Raw genomic sequence first — 13,746 nt, forward strand, 5'->3', positions numbered from 1 at the left:
CAGTAGCACTCTTGATAGGTCATCCCCTGTTGATTAATTTGACTTTGACTCTGACTTCTCAAAATTATTTTGACTTTTTTTTTGGCCCCAAAACCCATGCCACAAGAGAACACTGCCAGCCCCTTCCTCTTTGACACATTTCCTGTTCCAGTGTTGATTTAATTTAAAAAAAAAATATATATATATATATATATATATATATATATATATATATATATTGGACTACATCTTCTGTCTCCCTGCTGAATGGAATGAAGGTTCTCTCTTTTTGGTGTTCTGTATGACAAACTCCTCCACAGTGGCTTTAGGTTCTTGCTCACTGATCTGAATACTAAGTAGGTGATTACCAATCTAGACAACCTCTCCTCCAAGACTGCACTTTGAAAATAATTCTTTTTAAGTTTTAGTGGGATAAATGATCTCTCAGTATGAGTCAATCCATTGTGATCATGTATTCTTAAACACTGTTTCACTGGTAAGTCTCCTCTCTACATTTCCACATATGATTCATCTACTTAATTGTCTTTAATTTAGGTTCAAGCCTGAGGAAATCCACAGTAGGGTCATTGAGTACATTTGCTTTTGTTGATGTCTGTGTTGGCAAGCTGAGGGAGACAGGGATGCTAAGCAATTCCGGGTTAAGTGTCTTTCTGAACAGCTGTGACCACAGACACTGGAACCAGTCAGCTATCCAGTTTAACATTACGGATGTCCCACCCAGGAATAGAACCAGTAACTCAGATGTGGATGTGAAAAAGTTGCATTGTTTTGCTCCCTAATGTGAGAGTAATGTCCTATAATTGTCTCTAGAACCACAGATCTAAAATTGCCTTTTGTCTGTGTAATCAGCATCTTGCTTTGCTCTGATTGCTTTGTTATTCCACCAAAATTCAGAGGCATCAGATGGTGGTAGGTGAAAATGGATAATTTCATTCTGTTCCCTGTTCCCAGAGAGCCCAGACGGCCTGCAGTAAACAGTCTAATTTCTGTGAATAACATAGCACCACATTCAGACTTCTTGGCTTTCTGTCATGATAATCACTGCAGAAACGCCCGTTTTTTCCTATTTTGGCCCCAAATGGTCCAGTCTAGGTGGTAGCAAAGAATTTTTTTGCAGGCCTCGGAAGAATAGAACAGAAATGAAGTTGATAAGTGACAGCATTTAAGGAAGATGTTTTCAGTGACTGTCTGCACAATCTTTTGGGTTTTCTCTCACAAGAGTCATTTAGGTCAACATTTGGGCAAAAGAGTAAAAAGATTTTTAGAAAGACGCAGACTCCTGAGTGCTGTCAAGTCATTTGACAGTGTGGGGACATTGATTAATCATGGGTACACATACACTGTGAATGGAGGTCAGTAGTGCTGTGGGGACATTGTGATGTGAGGTTGCTGTGAATGGTGTGGACATACTTCAAGGACATACTTAGCAGGGCATTAAAGTATGTGAACATTGTGGGGACTCTGCAACCTGTGAATGCAGTTTAGAACACACATTGTGAGAATTGTGATGTGATACTGTAAATGGGTACCCTTGGGTCTCTGTGAAGGGTATTTTCCTCTGTAGGGTCTGTTTGACCAATCCTGTATTGTCAGTGATGAGAACGTCTACTCTGGCACACTGCGCTAAGAGAAGGTAACTGTTTTTCTCCTGGGGAAAATCACCTCAACATTCACAGTAACTTTTTTCATCTCTTCATTGCAGCATCTCGGACCGATTTGAGAAACCCTTAGGGCAGGTGTGCCCAAGCTTTTTTAAATCAAGATCTACTTTTAAAGTTGCCAGTCTGCCGAGATCTACCAGACCAAATAGGGAGCCGTCACCATTACTGATAGCCAACAGACAGAAAAGTAATCCAGATATAATAAAAGGTGGTTCTCTAAGTTGGAAAAGTGAAAATAAATGTATTTCTCTACCTTAGTGGGACTGCTGGCACTAGGAGGATGCAGCTAGTTTCTCGTAGTCAGGGCAGTAGGTCATCCGTCATTATGGATCTGTACTTTTACTTAATGATTTTCATCTGAAAGAAAGCAGGCTCGCACAAATAGATTGGTCCAAAAAGTGCTGTCGAATTCAAAGCACATCTCCAGAGGTCGGGATACTTTTGTTCCAGCAGTAGGTTCCAAAACTCTCCATTCATGCCCTGGATTTGATCTCAATGTCATTTTGCAGTGTCAGAATCTCATTCTCAACAGCAGAGCTGTCCAGGTGGAACGGTGATACTTTGGAGGCAAAGCAATCCACATCAAAAATTGCACCAAATGGAAAATACAGATAGCTGACAACAGGCTTGCTGAATGCAAAGTCAGTAAAGCGCTTCTCAAATTCTGACAAGATGTTCTGAACTTGCTCCTCTTAACGTGCACTGTCAAGCCGCACACAGTCTTTGCCCTGACGTTGAAGTTCTGCCTGCACGTGAGGAAACTTCCGCAGGTCACAGCGTTGCAGCCTACTTTACAGCAGTTGTAGCTTGCTTTTAAATGTGTTCACTGAACTGATGATGTTGATTACATATTTATCCTTACCCTGCAGCTCTAAATTAAACTCATTGAGCAGGCCAGTGAGATTTGTCAGGAGTGCTAAATCCCAAAGCTGCTGGTAGTCCTCAAGCTGCGCATATTCTGCAAGTTTCAGAAAAGCTTCAGAAAATCTTTGATTTCAGGCAACAACTCAGTGAATCTGTGTGTTCTGCGCCTGCATCACTATACTGGAATAATTGTATGTCCTTAATAGCATCCACGATATTCATTCTATTCTTAAAGTCACCGAAGGGTGTGCCTGCAGCCTCGACAAATGCTTCTTTAACAACTTTGCTGTCCTTGAAAGATTTCTTGTGTTTGGAAAGAATGTGACTGATGCGTTAAGATGCTATCGTAGCAACCTTGGTGTTGGGCCTGGTAAAAATTGACTGCTGTGCTGCTAACTGACCCTTCAATTCCTGCATTTTTTGGTTGCGTAGAGCTATTTTAGCAAGGAAATCCGTCTCGTAGCTTTATTGCACCGTTTTGAAATGCCACTCCAAATTGCCCCTCTTTGGTAAGGACACGCTCGCATTGCAGATAAGACAGATGGACTTCAAATTTCAGTAAACAAAAAAATAATGCTCCTCCCAACCTGAATGAAAATGATAAGTTTTCGATTTTTTGGCTTCTGCCATATTTATGTTTTGCCAATTTAGCTAGCTAACTGTTGGACAATGGACAGTAATGGACAGCTCTCAGCTTTTCCAATTTGAGACTGACAGCAGTTAGTGACAGCGAGTCCCTAGCAATGCAACATGCCTAGAGACAGCTGGCCAGTAGCTGGTAGCCCATTGTACCCAGCATGCACAGTCAAAACTGTGATTTGTTATTAATTGCTTGTTCGAGCAGTTCCAAGTCTTATTTATAGTACATGTAAAAGAGTTTGTGTGCTAACTTATAAATTTGAAAAATCTGATGATTTTGGCCTTCTTAATGTATGTGCAATTTGATGTGTTGTCACTCTCATGTTGAAGTGTATCTGGCAGGATAAGACACCAGAGGTTGCACAGTGAAGGGAGAGTGTGCCCAGGAAAACACTGATACACCTTCCTATTTTTTATTCTATTTTATACTGACTACACTTTTCGCGAGCGACCGGGAATCAGTGCGCAATTGCTATCAACTGGTTGGGCACCCTTGCTATAGGTCAAATCTCCTCTATAATGGATTGCACAGTTTTATTTTATAAAAACTAACATTTGAAACACACCATTCTGTTTTCTTGTCATCTTAAGTTTCTGCATTGTTTTGATTCTGATTCTTAATCCATGCCTGCTTTCAACGCATCGTGTGAAAGTCCCGCATGTTCAGTTTGTGTGAATAATGAGCTGTAGTAGGAGCTGCAGGCACCTGTGCTGTTTAATGCAAATTGAGGCAGCTGGTGGAGCCTTGGTTAAGTCTTCAGATCAGGAAAAACCCTCAGGTAACATTGCTTAGAGAGTAATTAGCTCTCCTGACAGGTGCAGAGATCAGCAGTGTCTGGGTCTATTGTCCTTTACTTGACCCTTGTAAACAGTAGCGTGTCTTGGACCGTTGGAGGGACTAGAGTAGCATCCTGCCTAGCCTGTATCCAATGTGCAGTTTTCCCATTAGCCATTCGCCATTAGCCATTAGCCTTCTGAGGCCTGGCTTAGGGGATGATGTGCAGCACATTTTGAACTGAAAACTCTGTCTGGAGGGTATACAGAAAAATATCAGGGTTTGGGGGGGGGGGGGGGGGGGGGTTGTATCTTTGTTGCCATGTTAGTGGTGAATCAATATACAGAATAATGTCAGTTGTTCTGAGGGTCGATAATACATTGAATGCAGAAGAATACCAAAAACAATTAGTTCCTTATCTCAGAAATACTACCAGCTGTATTCATAAAGCATTGTCCTTCTTCACCCTTGCCTTGAACATGGCCTAAAAGGTTCAAGAGGATGTGGAGTCTGAGGATGTGGAGCCTGGAATGTGCCTTGAAGAGCATCTTCTTTCAGGAGTGTGGAACATGCCATGAAGAGCCTCTTCTTTCAGGAGTGTGGAACATGCCATGAAGAGCCTCTTCTTTCAGGAGTGCAGAACATGCTATGAAGAACCTCTTCTTTCAGGGGTGTAGAACATGCTATGAAGAACCTCTTCTTTCAGGAGCTTAGCTTGTGTGTCATCTCTGAGTAAGAGCAAGTCTGGACCGCAGGCTGTTTCAGAAAACAGCTGACCTGATCTGACTGTCTATACATATATACACTTCCAAAAATTCATCATCAAAAGTGCCCTGAAATGCTCCTCTTTTGGGAGTCTCACACAAAAAGCACACTAAAGTGATTATGAAGCTTTGGAGTTTGAAGTTTATGCACAAATGGACAAGGGTCTTAGAGGAAGAATAATGTCAGTAAAGATCCCAGTTTAGCTGAGCAGTGAGAGGAGCTGTTCCATGTAAATGCTGTATGAAGGGCAGGTCCACGCATCAGTGTAAGTGTTACACAGAAGGCAAAAACAAGGCCGTGTTTTCTATCAGTACAAACGAGTAAATCCACCTGTGAATTCGTTAGTTTAGAAGTAGAGCTTAGTGTTGCTGGAGTGGGTGTAACCATCTCCTCTGTTCCTGGACAGATCTCACTCTTAGATCATTGTCATTAAAATATCTCTTTCATAACATTGATGGTCTGTGCAGAGCAAAACCCAACTATGGCACTCCAGCCTTCATGTCCTACAGAGATCTACTACTAGCACAGACACTTTACTGGCTCTTGTAGCTTGTTCAGCCTATTCACAGTTCACCTGAGAGGTGGGGAACAGGCATAGTTTCTCTGTCTGCTACTCTAACCTGAGCAAACTCAGTGAACTGTATTCAGGGGGCTTTGTGTTTGTAACCTTACCCTTGTGTTAGCTTAAGGGTGGGGATGTTACTTGTGACTCTGAAGATGCAGTTTAACTAAAATGACTTTAAACCCACCGGCTTGAGACAGTTGAGAGAGAAAACTGGTTTGGCCTCTCCATCGGGCAGGGCGTTAACAGAGCCCACTTTTCCAAACAAAGAACCAAAGAGTGAGTTTCTGACTGGAGAGTCGGACTGCTCTCCCCTCAGGGTGTGGACAGAGTTGGGATTCCCCTTTTAGCCACTTATTTGAGGGAAAAAAAGATTCTGTTGTCACCCATGAATCCCTCCACCAGTTCAAAGAGTGTTGGAAGCTGGTAATCATGAAGTGCAGTAAGAAAACTAGGACCATACACAGAACAAGCCTCTCAGAAGCCGTCCTGCAAAAAGTCCATCATCTCTGGTAAGGACCATGATGTTCTAACAGATCACCAGAGGAGTCTAACAGAGATCTAATAGAGGAGCCTAAGGATTTTACTCTGTCTTTAGTGACTCTAGAGTCAAAGACAGCGGAACAGCTAGTGTTTACAGCCCCCCAGACTGTCTGCATCTCCTCAGAATGCCTGATTTTAGTTTCACTGATGAATATGATCACTGATTGGTTGAATTTTTGGGCAGGACTGATGTGATTGGTCTTTATTTGTAGCTTTTATTTTGTGAACTCACTTTTCTCTCTCAGTTTTTTTGTTGGTTTTTTTTGCATTGGTGGAATTGTGACTTTGATTATACTTTATGATTTTCCTGGTTGCTCTTGATGGTTGGCAGTTAGTTTAGTTGAGCAGCTCTAACCAGCTTTGTAAAATAACAATCTTTTAATTTACTAATGTCATGCTAAAGTGTTTGAACAGTTGAATCAACCATTTATGCCCCAAAAATGAAGAAGTAATTAGATTTTTTGTGGTTGTCCATTGCTCCTGATGTAGAAACTGTTCTATTCATCTTTAAACTGAATTTCGTGGCATGGGAACAGTTGTAAATCTAGCGTCTGGTGTGTTGCTGGACTGAGTGGTGTAATTGCTTGTTGGTGAATTGTATCTAGTGTAAAAGAAAAAAACTTTTGGAGAGCCCCAAAACCTACACACCCACACAACTCACTTCTTCACTCCACAGTCATTTCTTTGTTTTAACTCGGAGGTATAATATTCAGTCAGACAAAGCTTAGACCGAGAGAATACAGACTGTGAACAGGGGAAGAGACAGAAGAAAATAAGAAGAAAGCAAAATTATTGTCTTTGTGTTTTTCACCTGTCTTTTCTTGACGTAATGATTATATCTGGAAACACTGTTGTTACTGTGACAGACTTTTCCTGTTGGTTGATTTGTTCCATTTGTTTGTTTTGTGTGATTAATGCCATGACTGCAATTATCATTTCATTGCATGCTTTAAGCCATATTAGATAAAACTATATAAGAGGAGAAGAGAAAATTTAGGGAGAAAGTAAAGATACCAGTTTGTGAGGTCATAAAATTATCCATTGATGAGCGTTGTCAAATTTTAATTTTTCTGTGGTTTGTGATTAGCTTAAGAGATTGTCATAAAGTTCACTTGTATCAATAAAAAACAAAAGATAAAAAGATATTCAGGGACAAATAAGAGAAGACTAGGTTAGGCCTGAGCTAACATTAACTACCAGGGAGAGAGAGAGAGAGAGAGAGAGAGAGAGGGAGAGAGAGAGAGACAGACAGGTTTAAGAGCGAGAGAGGGTAGAAAGAGAGAAGGAGAGAGGGTAGAAAAAGAGAGAGAGAGAGAGAGAGAGAGGGAGGGAGAGAGAGAGAGGGACAGAGGGTAGAAAGAGGGGGAGGGAGGGTAGAAAGAGAGAAATGGAGAGGGAGAGGGAGGTGATGAATGTGTGTGTGTCACCTGTCCGTTCTGTGGGCTGTTGCTGATCAGAATAATTTATTGTGATTGCCTCGTTTCTTCGGTGAAGCTACAGAACCACTGAGTGTGAGTGCTCTCTCTGTCTCTTTCTCTCTCTCTGTCTCTCTCTCTCTGTCTCATAGCTGTATCTTGTTATCTTGTTGAGGGTGCTGATAAGATTAGCTGCTGTCTGTTGAAGGTATAGTGATGGTATAATTAAGGTATAATGAAGGTATAATGGATGAAGAATGAAGGTATAGTGATTGTATAATGAAGGTATAGTGAAGGTTAAGTGAAGGTATAGTGAAAGTATAATGAAGGTATAGTGAAGGTATAGTGAAAATATAATGAAGGTATAGTGATTGTATAATGAAGGTATAGAAGGTATAGTGAAGGTTTATTGATTGTATAATGAAGGAATAGTGATTGTATAATGAAGGTATAGTGATTGTATAGTGAAGGTATAGTGATTGTATAATGAAGGTATAGTGAAGGTATAGTGATTGTATAATGAAAATATAATGAAGGTATGGTGAAGGTTTAGTGAAAGTATAATGAAGGTATAGTGAAGGTATAGTGAAAATATAATGAAGGTATAGTGATTGTATAATGAGGATATAATGAAGGTACAGTGATTGTTAATGAAGGTACAATGAAGGTACAATGAAGGTATAGTGAAGGTATAGTGATTGTATAATGAAGGTATAGTGAAGGTATAGTGATCGTATAATGATGGTATAATGAGGGTATAGTGATTGTATAGTGAAGGTATAATGAAGGTATAGTGATTGTATAATGAAGGTATAATAAAGGTATAGTTATTATATAGTGATTGTTAATGATGGTACAATGAAGGTATTGTGAAGGTATAGTGATTGTATAATGAAAATATAGAAGGTATACTGATGGTGTGTGTGTGTGTGTGTGTGTGTGAGAGAGAGTATGCTGTTCCACTGAATTAAGTTCTCTCTGATTCGGTTCTCATGGTAGCTCTGGAGGAGTTGGAGCGGTCTGTGCTAACAGGGTCTGAGCTGAGTCACCATGAGTATTGGTACAGCTCTGTGCTTTGGCTTAGACCAGAAATCAGCACCACAGAGCGGTACTATGGCCAAGCAGTCTGAGATGTTAATGTGACTAGATGTTTCTGTGGAGACAGTGAATGGAGGGACAGTGAATGTGCTAAAACTGTTAAGATGCTGGAATTCAGACTGTACTGTTTTAGCGGGTTTTGACTTAACTAGAAACAGGACTCAACTAGAAAGACTGAAATTAATGTGTGTGAATATGTACACATTTGTTGAACAGGATATTGAGGGACAGTGGACTTATTAGTTGTGTGTGTGTGTGTGTGTGTGTGTGTGTGTGTGCGCTTGCGTGTGTGTGTGTGTGCGTGTGTGTGCGTGCGTGCATGCGTGTGCATGTGTGTGTGTGTGCGTGTGTGTGTGCATGTGTGAAACAGAAAAAAGTTCACCCATTTATCACAGAAAATTTCACCCATTTATCATTGAATATTAGATGTGTAAGTTTAAATTAATGTTTTCATGGCTGATGTAATGCAGAAATATCAAAGCTGCACTGACAGAGAGAACAAACACATACTGATGACCACAGAGAGCCCGATACACTCAACATCACAGACAGGCTGAGTGGGACGTCAGTCAGCTCCCAGAGCAGCTGAGTGCCTGGGTTTCTGCTGAGTGTTAGCTGGGAAGGAAATGGCCAGGCTAATGGATTTTGAGCTGTTTATCTGAGAGGTGGTCGAGTTTCCGTGGTTTACAGTAATGCTGCTGAGGGAAAGCAGGCCAGGGCTGCAGTGGGACCATGCAGGACACCTGCTGTGTGTGTAAGTGTTGAGATAGTGAGGGAATCATGAGGGAAGAAAGTTGGTTTGGGATATTTGTTGGAGATGAGCAATAGGCAGTATTTGTGTCCTGTTTCTGTGAGATGTCGTAACCGTGTGACACAGACGGCCAATAAAGAGGCAGCTGTTGTTGGAAGATGAAATGTGAGCATTTAGAGTGAAGAGAAAAACATTGACCAGATCATATAATGAGTGTAAACAACAATCACACCATGTGACGATTTAAAACCGGAGTGCGTGTAATGTTTTTTGACACATTTAACTTCATTATTTTTAGTATATCCGTCTCATGTCAAGTATTTTTATCTTTGTTATTTGAAATAAACACTTTCAGAATGTTACTCATTTTCTCCTTTTTATTTGATGTTTATCTGTTTCAAACGAGAATAGCTCCAAAGCTTGGATGTTTACTGGTGAAATATGGTTTGAATGACTAAGCAGGCTGCCTCCTGTTCCACTGAGGCCACACTGTGCCCGACATGAGAGCTGTTTTAACTCATTTCACACGTTGGCCGTTAAAAGCCTGAGCACAGTAAACACTGGCATTTCAACGTGGACTTCGTAAAATCATGTTTTTGTGGCCAGTCTAATAATAGTCTTCTCTCCTCTACAGCATGAGTGGAGTGAAAACGCAGCGTTCACTCCGTCCTCATGCCATTTGTTCAGCCCGCTGCGGCACTTGTTAAAAGTTTCCCCTTGGCTTGCCTAATTCACACTGTGGTCCGTTTTACCTCACCTGACCTGGTTACCCAGATGGTCCTAAGCTAACTCTCATTGGTTCATAGCGGTATATTTTGGAATCACTATGTAGTGTATTGTTGTAACTTACACTATCCTTTTTTTTTTTTTTTTTAACATAATGAGTTTTAATTCTTTAACTTTTTTTTCTTTTTTTTTTTAGTGTGGATACATACATACATACACACATGGGACACATAACATAGAACAAGACATCACATCAGTCCTGTCTCAGAACCATTATGTTACAGTTGGAGAAGAAGAAGAAGAAGAAGAAGAATCTTCAGTCATCAATAATAACAATAACAACAACAATAACAACAGCAAAGATATAATAATAATAATAATAATAATAATAGTAATAATGATAATAATAATAATAATAATAATAATAATAATGCCCCAATTATAATAATAGTTATGATGGTAAATAATCATAAATGGTAACAGCAATAATATCATGAATAATAATAATAATCATCATCATCATCATCATCATCAGTATAGTTATAATACTGAGTAATCATAAGTGATAGTAGTGACAATAATACTAGTAAGAAAAATCAGTAATAATAATAATAATAATAATAATAATAATAATAATAATAACGTCATGAAACAGATGGGTAACATTTAGATAACATTTAAAGGAAAAGGGAAAAAGAAGGAAGGCAAGGGCGTCAATTTGTTGGAAAGTTTAGAGCTACAAGGATAGGTTCCTAGGTACTACTGAATTCTTTGGTCTGTTTATTGTTTTTAGCTGTGGTTCATTCCATTGAGAGGTAGTCTGTTAACAGATTAAGCCATTGTGATATTGAAAGTTTGTGTCTGTATTTCCAGTTAAGGAGTACTGTTTTTTGGCTATGGTTAAGGTGGCAAGTATGATTTTGTGATATTTGTGAATATGACCGATGGGTGTGAGATCTCCTAGAAGGCAAAGGGATGGGGACAGTGGAATGCTGTGACCCAGAAATTTGGAGAGTTCAACTGTTATGGCTTGCCAGAAATTCTGGGTTGGTGTGCATTGCCAGAAAGAATGATAATAACAATCTGTTGTGTTTAGGGTGCATTGTGGACATATATCTGTATTGGTGAAGCCCATGAGGTGCATTCTACAGTTGGTGATATGTGTTCTGTGCATGACCTTATACTGGATTAGGTGTAGTTGGGGGTTGTTTGTCACGGAGAGGATGTTGCTACATATTTGTTTCCAGAAATTGAGATCAGTCTTGATTTTTAAACCTTTTTCCCAGTTTGTAATTGGGATGGGTAGTGTTTCTTCTTTTGGTGATGATATGAGTTTGTATATATTAGATAAAGGTGTCTCAGATGTTGAAATGGATGTTATCTTTTCTATTAATGGCGGTGGTTGTAAATCATTGTTGGAAAGTTGTACTTTATTTTTTAGTGCATTCTTAAGTTGGAGGTACTGTAAAAAGTTTGGTTGGGTCATGTTATATTTCTGTGTTAGTTCATGGATGGTTAAGAATTTATCATTTGCAAACAGGTGTTGTAAGTGGGTGATTACTTTACTTTTCCATGAATTAGATATGAAGGTGGTCTTATTGATTAAGAAATCCGGGTTGTTCCAAAATGGTGTGAGGTTACACAGTTTAAGTGGGTGATTTGTGATCTTGGTTTTCCACCAAGCTTCCAGAGTTGTTGAAATGGTGATGACCTTATAGCAGTTATGTTTTTTGATTGATTGGGACAAGAATGGTAGGTCTTTAATAGAGAGTTCTCGCATACTGATTGTTCAGATTCAAGCCAAGGATCTTTTTGCAGGTCTGAATAAGTCCATTTAATTATGTACTGTAACCGATGAGCTAAGAAGTAATGGAGAAAGTTTGGGGCATTTAAGCCACCCAGCTGCTTGCTTTCCTGAAGTGTTGAGAGTTTAATTCTTGGTTGTTTATTTTTCCAGTAAAATTTTGTGATTATTGAGTTTAGAGTAGTAAACCATTGAGTCATTGAAAAAAGATACACTATCCTGGCTTGACCAGCCTCTGGTTCCAATTACTCTTATCTGTCTGCTTCATCAAACTAACAACAGTATAGAATACAGAGTGCCATCTCAAAAATAGCACTGTTTAATTAATAAATTGTTTTTGTACAAGAGATTTTTGATTGAACCAACCCATAGCTTAATAATTAGAGTACAGACTTAAGTATGAGTGATAAAGCCTAGCCAGATGTGCAACTTTAACATCAAAAGAATATTACCTTTAACTTTACCATCACTCATGCACACATTAAGCACTCTGCCTTCTCAAAGTTCAAGTGAGCAAAGAAACAGGACAAAACTAGACAAAAAGAACTATTCTTTCAGAGTGATGTTCTTTTTTGCAGAATAGGGTTGTTTCTACACTCATCCACTGCTGATAACCTGTTGCTTTTCTTGCTGTAGGAAAAATGACGGAAGGATTCCTCGCATATCTGACGTATTAGAACCCCCGTTGTCATCGTTTTCCCCCCTCGCACGGCTACCCACGCTTCTCAAGGTAGGATCTTACTTTTTCTGACCGTCTCACGCTGTCTCATCCCTCTTTTTCTTTTCTTTCTGTTTTCCTCTCCCTCCTCCACTGCTGTCCAGGCGAGTGGTGTCACTGTTCAGTCTACACACACGTTCCTCTCAGTTAACCAAACACTGACACCAGGAGCAAACAGCCATGCCATAACACAGACAGGAGCCCTGTCATGGGCTAGGCATGCTGCTCTCTCATCTCCAGGTTCTCTAAGGCTCCTAAGCAGTTTTATCGTAGGGCACCATGGAAAATAATCTCGGCTGACTCGTGTTACTTAACATCATCTGTGGTTTTAACAAGAGAAGGACAACATTCTCAGGTGTTTTTGCCCTCCCCACTGGGAGAAATGTGATACAGGACTTGCAGGAGAGATTTTTGATTCAGTTCTGTCTTGTTTAAAGCACACAGAGCTCAGAAGCCCGTTTTTGTCTTGTTTAAATCCCACTAGGGGAAATTTGGTTGCGACCAGGTATTAAAAAATACATTCAATCCATCATAAATACAACATGAAAGACAACATATCAAACGGGGCACAAGACAACAATACAATACAGTACAATGCAAGATCACTTCATGTGAAGACAAAGATGAGCCAAGTTGTAGAGTACAATAGTGTTTAGTGCAGTCATCTGTACAAATTCAGTCTACTAATAGCAGTGCAAACAAAGGCAACTTTGGATCTTTTTGTCCTATGAGTCTGAAATCTATATCTTCTACCTGACAGTGGTTCTACCCGTAGAGATTTCACCACATCATCATTGAGACAAAAGCATTTTTATGATACGATAAATGAAATGCCTCAAAGCTTTTGATTCCGGCCTTCAGAATGTCAGATTTTCATATAAGCTTGTCTTTTTATCATGGCTTGAGGAGCAGGTTTCTTTGTCCATGTTAGACCTCTGTGAAATTGGATTTTAAAAATGACATCCTGTTATGAGTTCTTTATGCTTCCTTTTATATCCTGTGTTGTATAAACTACTGCATAAAATTTTGCAAGAAAATGTCCAGATTAAAAATTTGATAAAAGTATGATCTTTATCTGTCTGAATATTTCACCGTCCATATCATGTGTTTGCCTTTTTTTTTTTTTTTTAACAATTAGCTTTGTCATAACTCGCTTTTCTTAATCTGAGAGTGGGAGTTTTCTCTTCCTGAATTCTCTTCCAGAAGACGACAGTAGGGCAAGTGATTGGTCACTTGTATATCCACAAACGTGTGTACATATTCACACAAAAAGCTCTCAGGACATTAAAAGGAACTAGACAAAAGTTTAAACTGGAGACCGTGAGTAGATGTAAGACTGAGAGCTAGGAGACAAGGCTGTGAGTCGAAGACGTGTGCAGTAGAACAGAAACAAGTGTGCACGGCTGAATTAGACTGGTGACAGTT

Source organism: Chanos chanos, chromosome 6 (genome assembly GCF_902362185.1).
Source record: "Chanos chanos chromosome 6, fChaCha1.1, whole genome shotgun sequence".
NCBI lineage: Eukaryota > Metazoa > Chordata > Actinopteri > Gonorynchiformes > Chanidae > Chanos > Chanos chanos.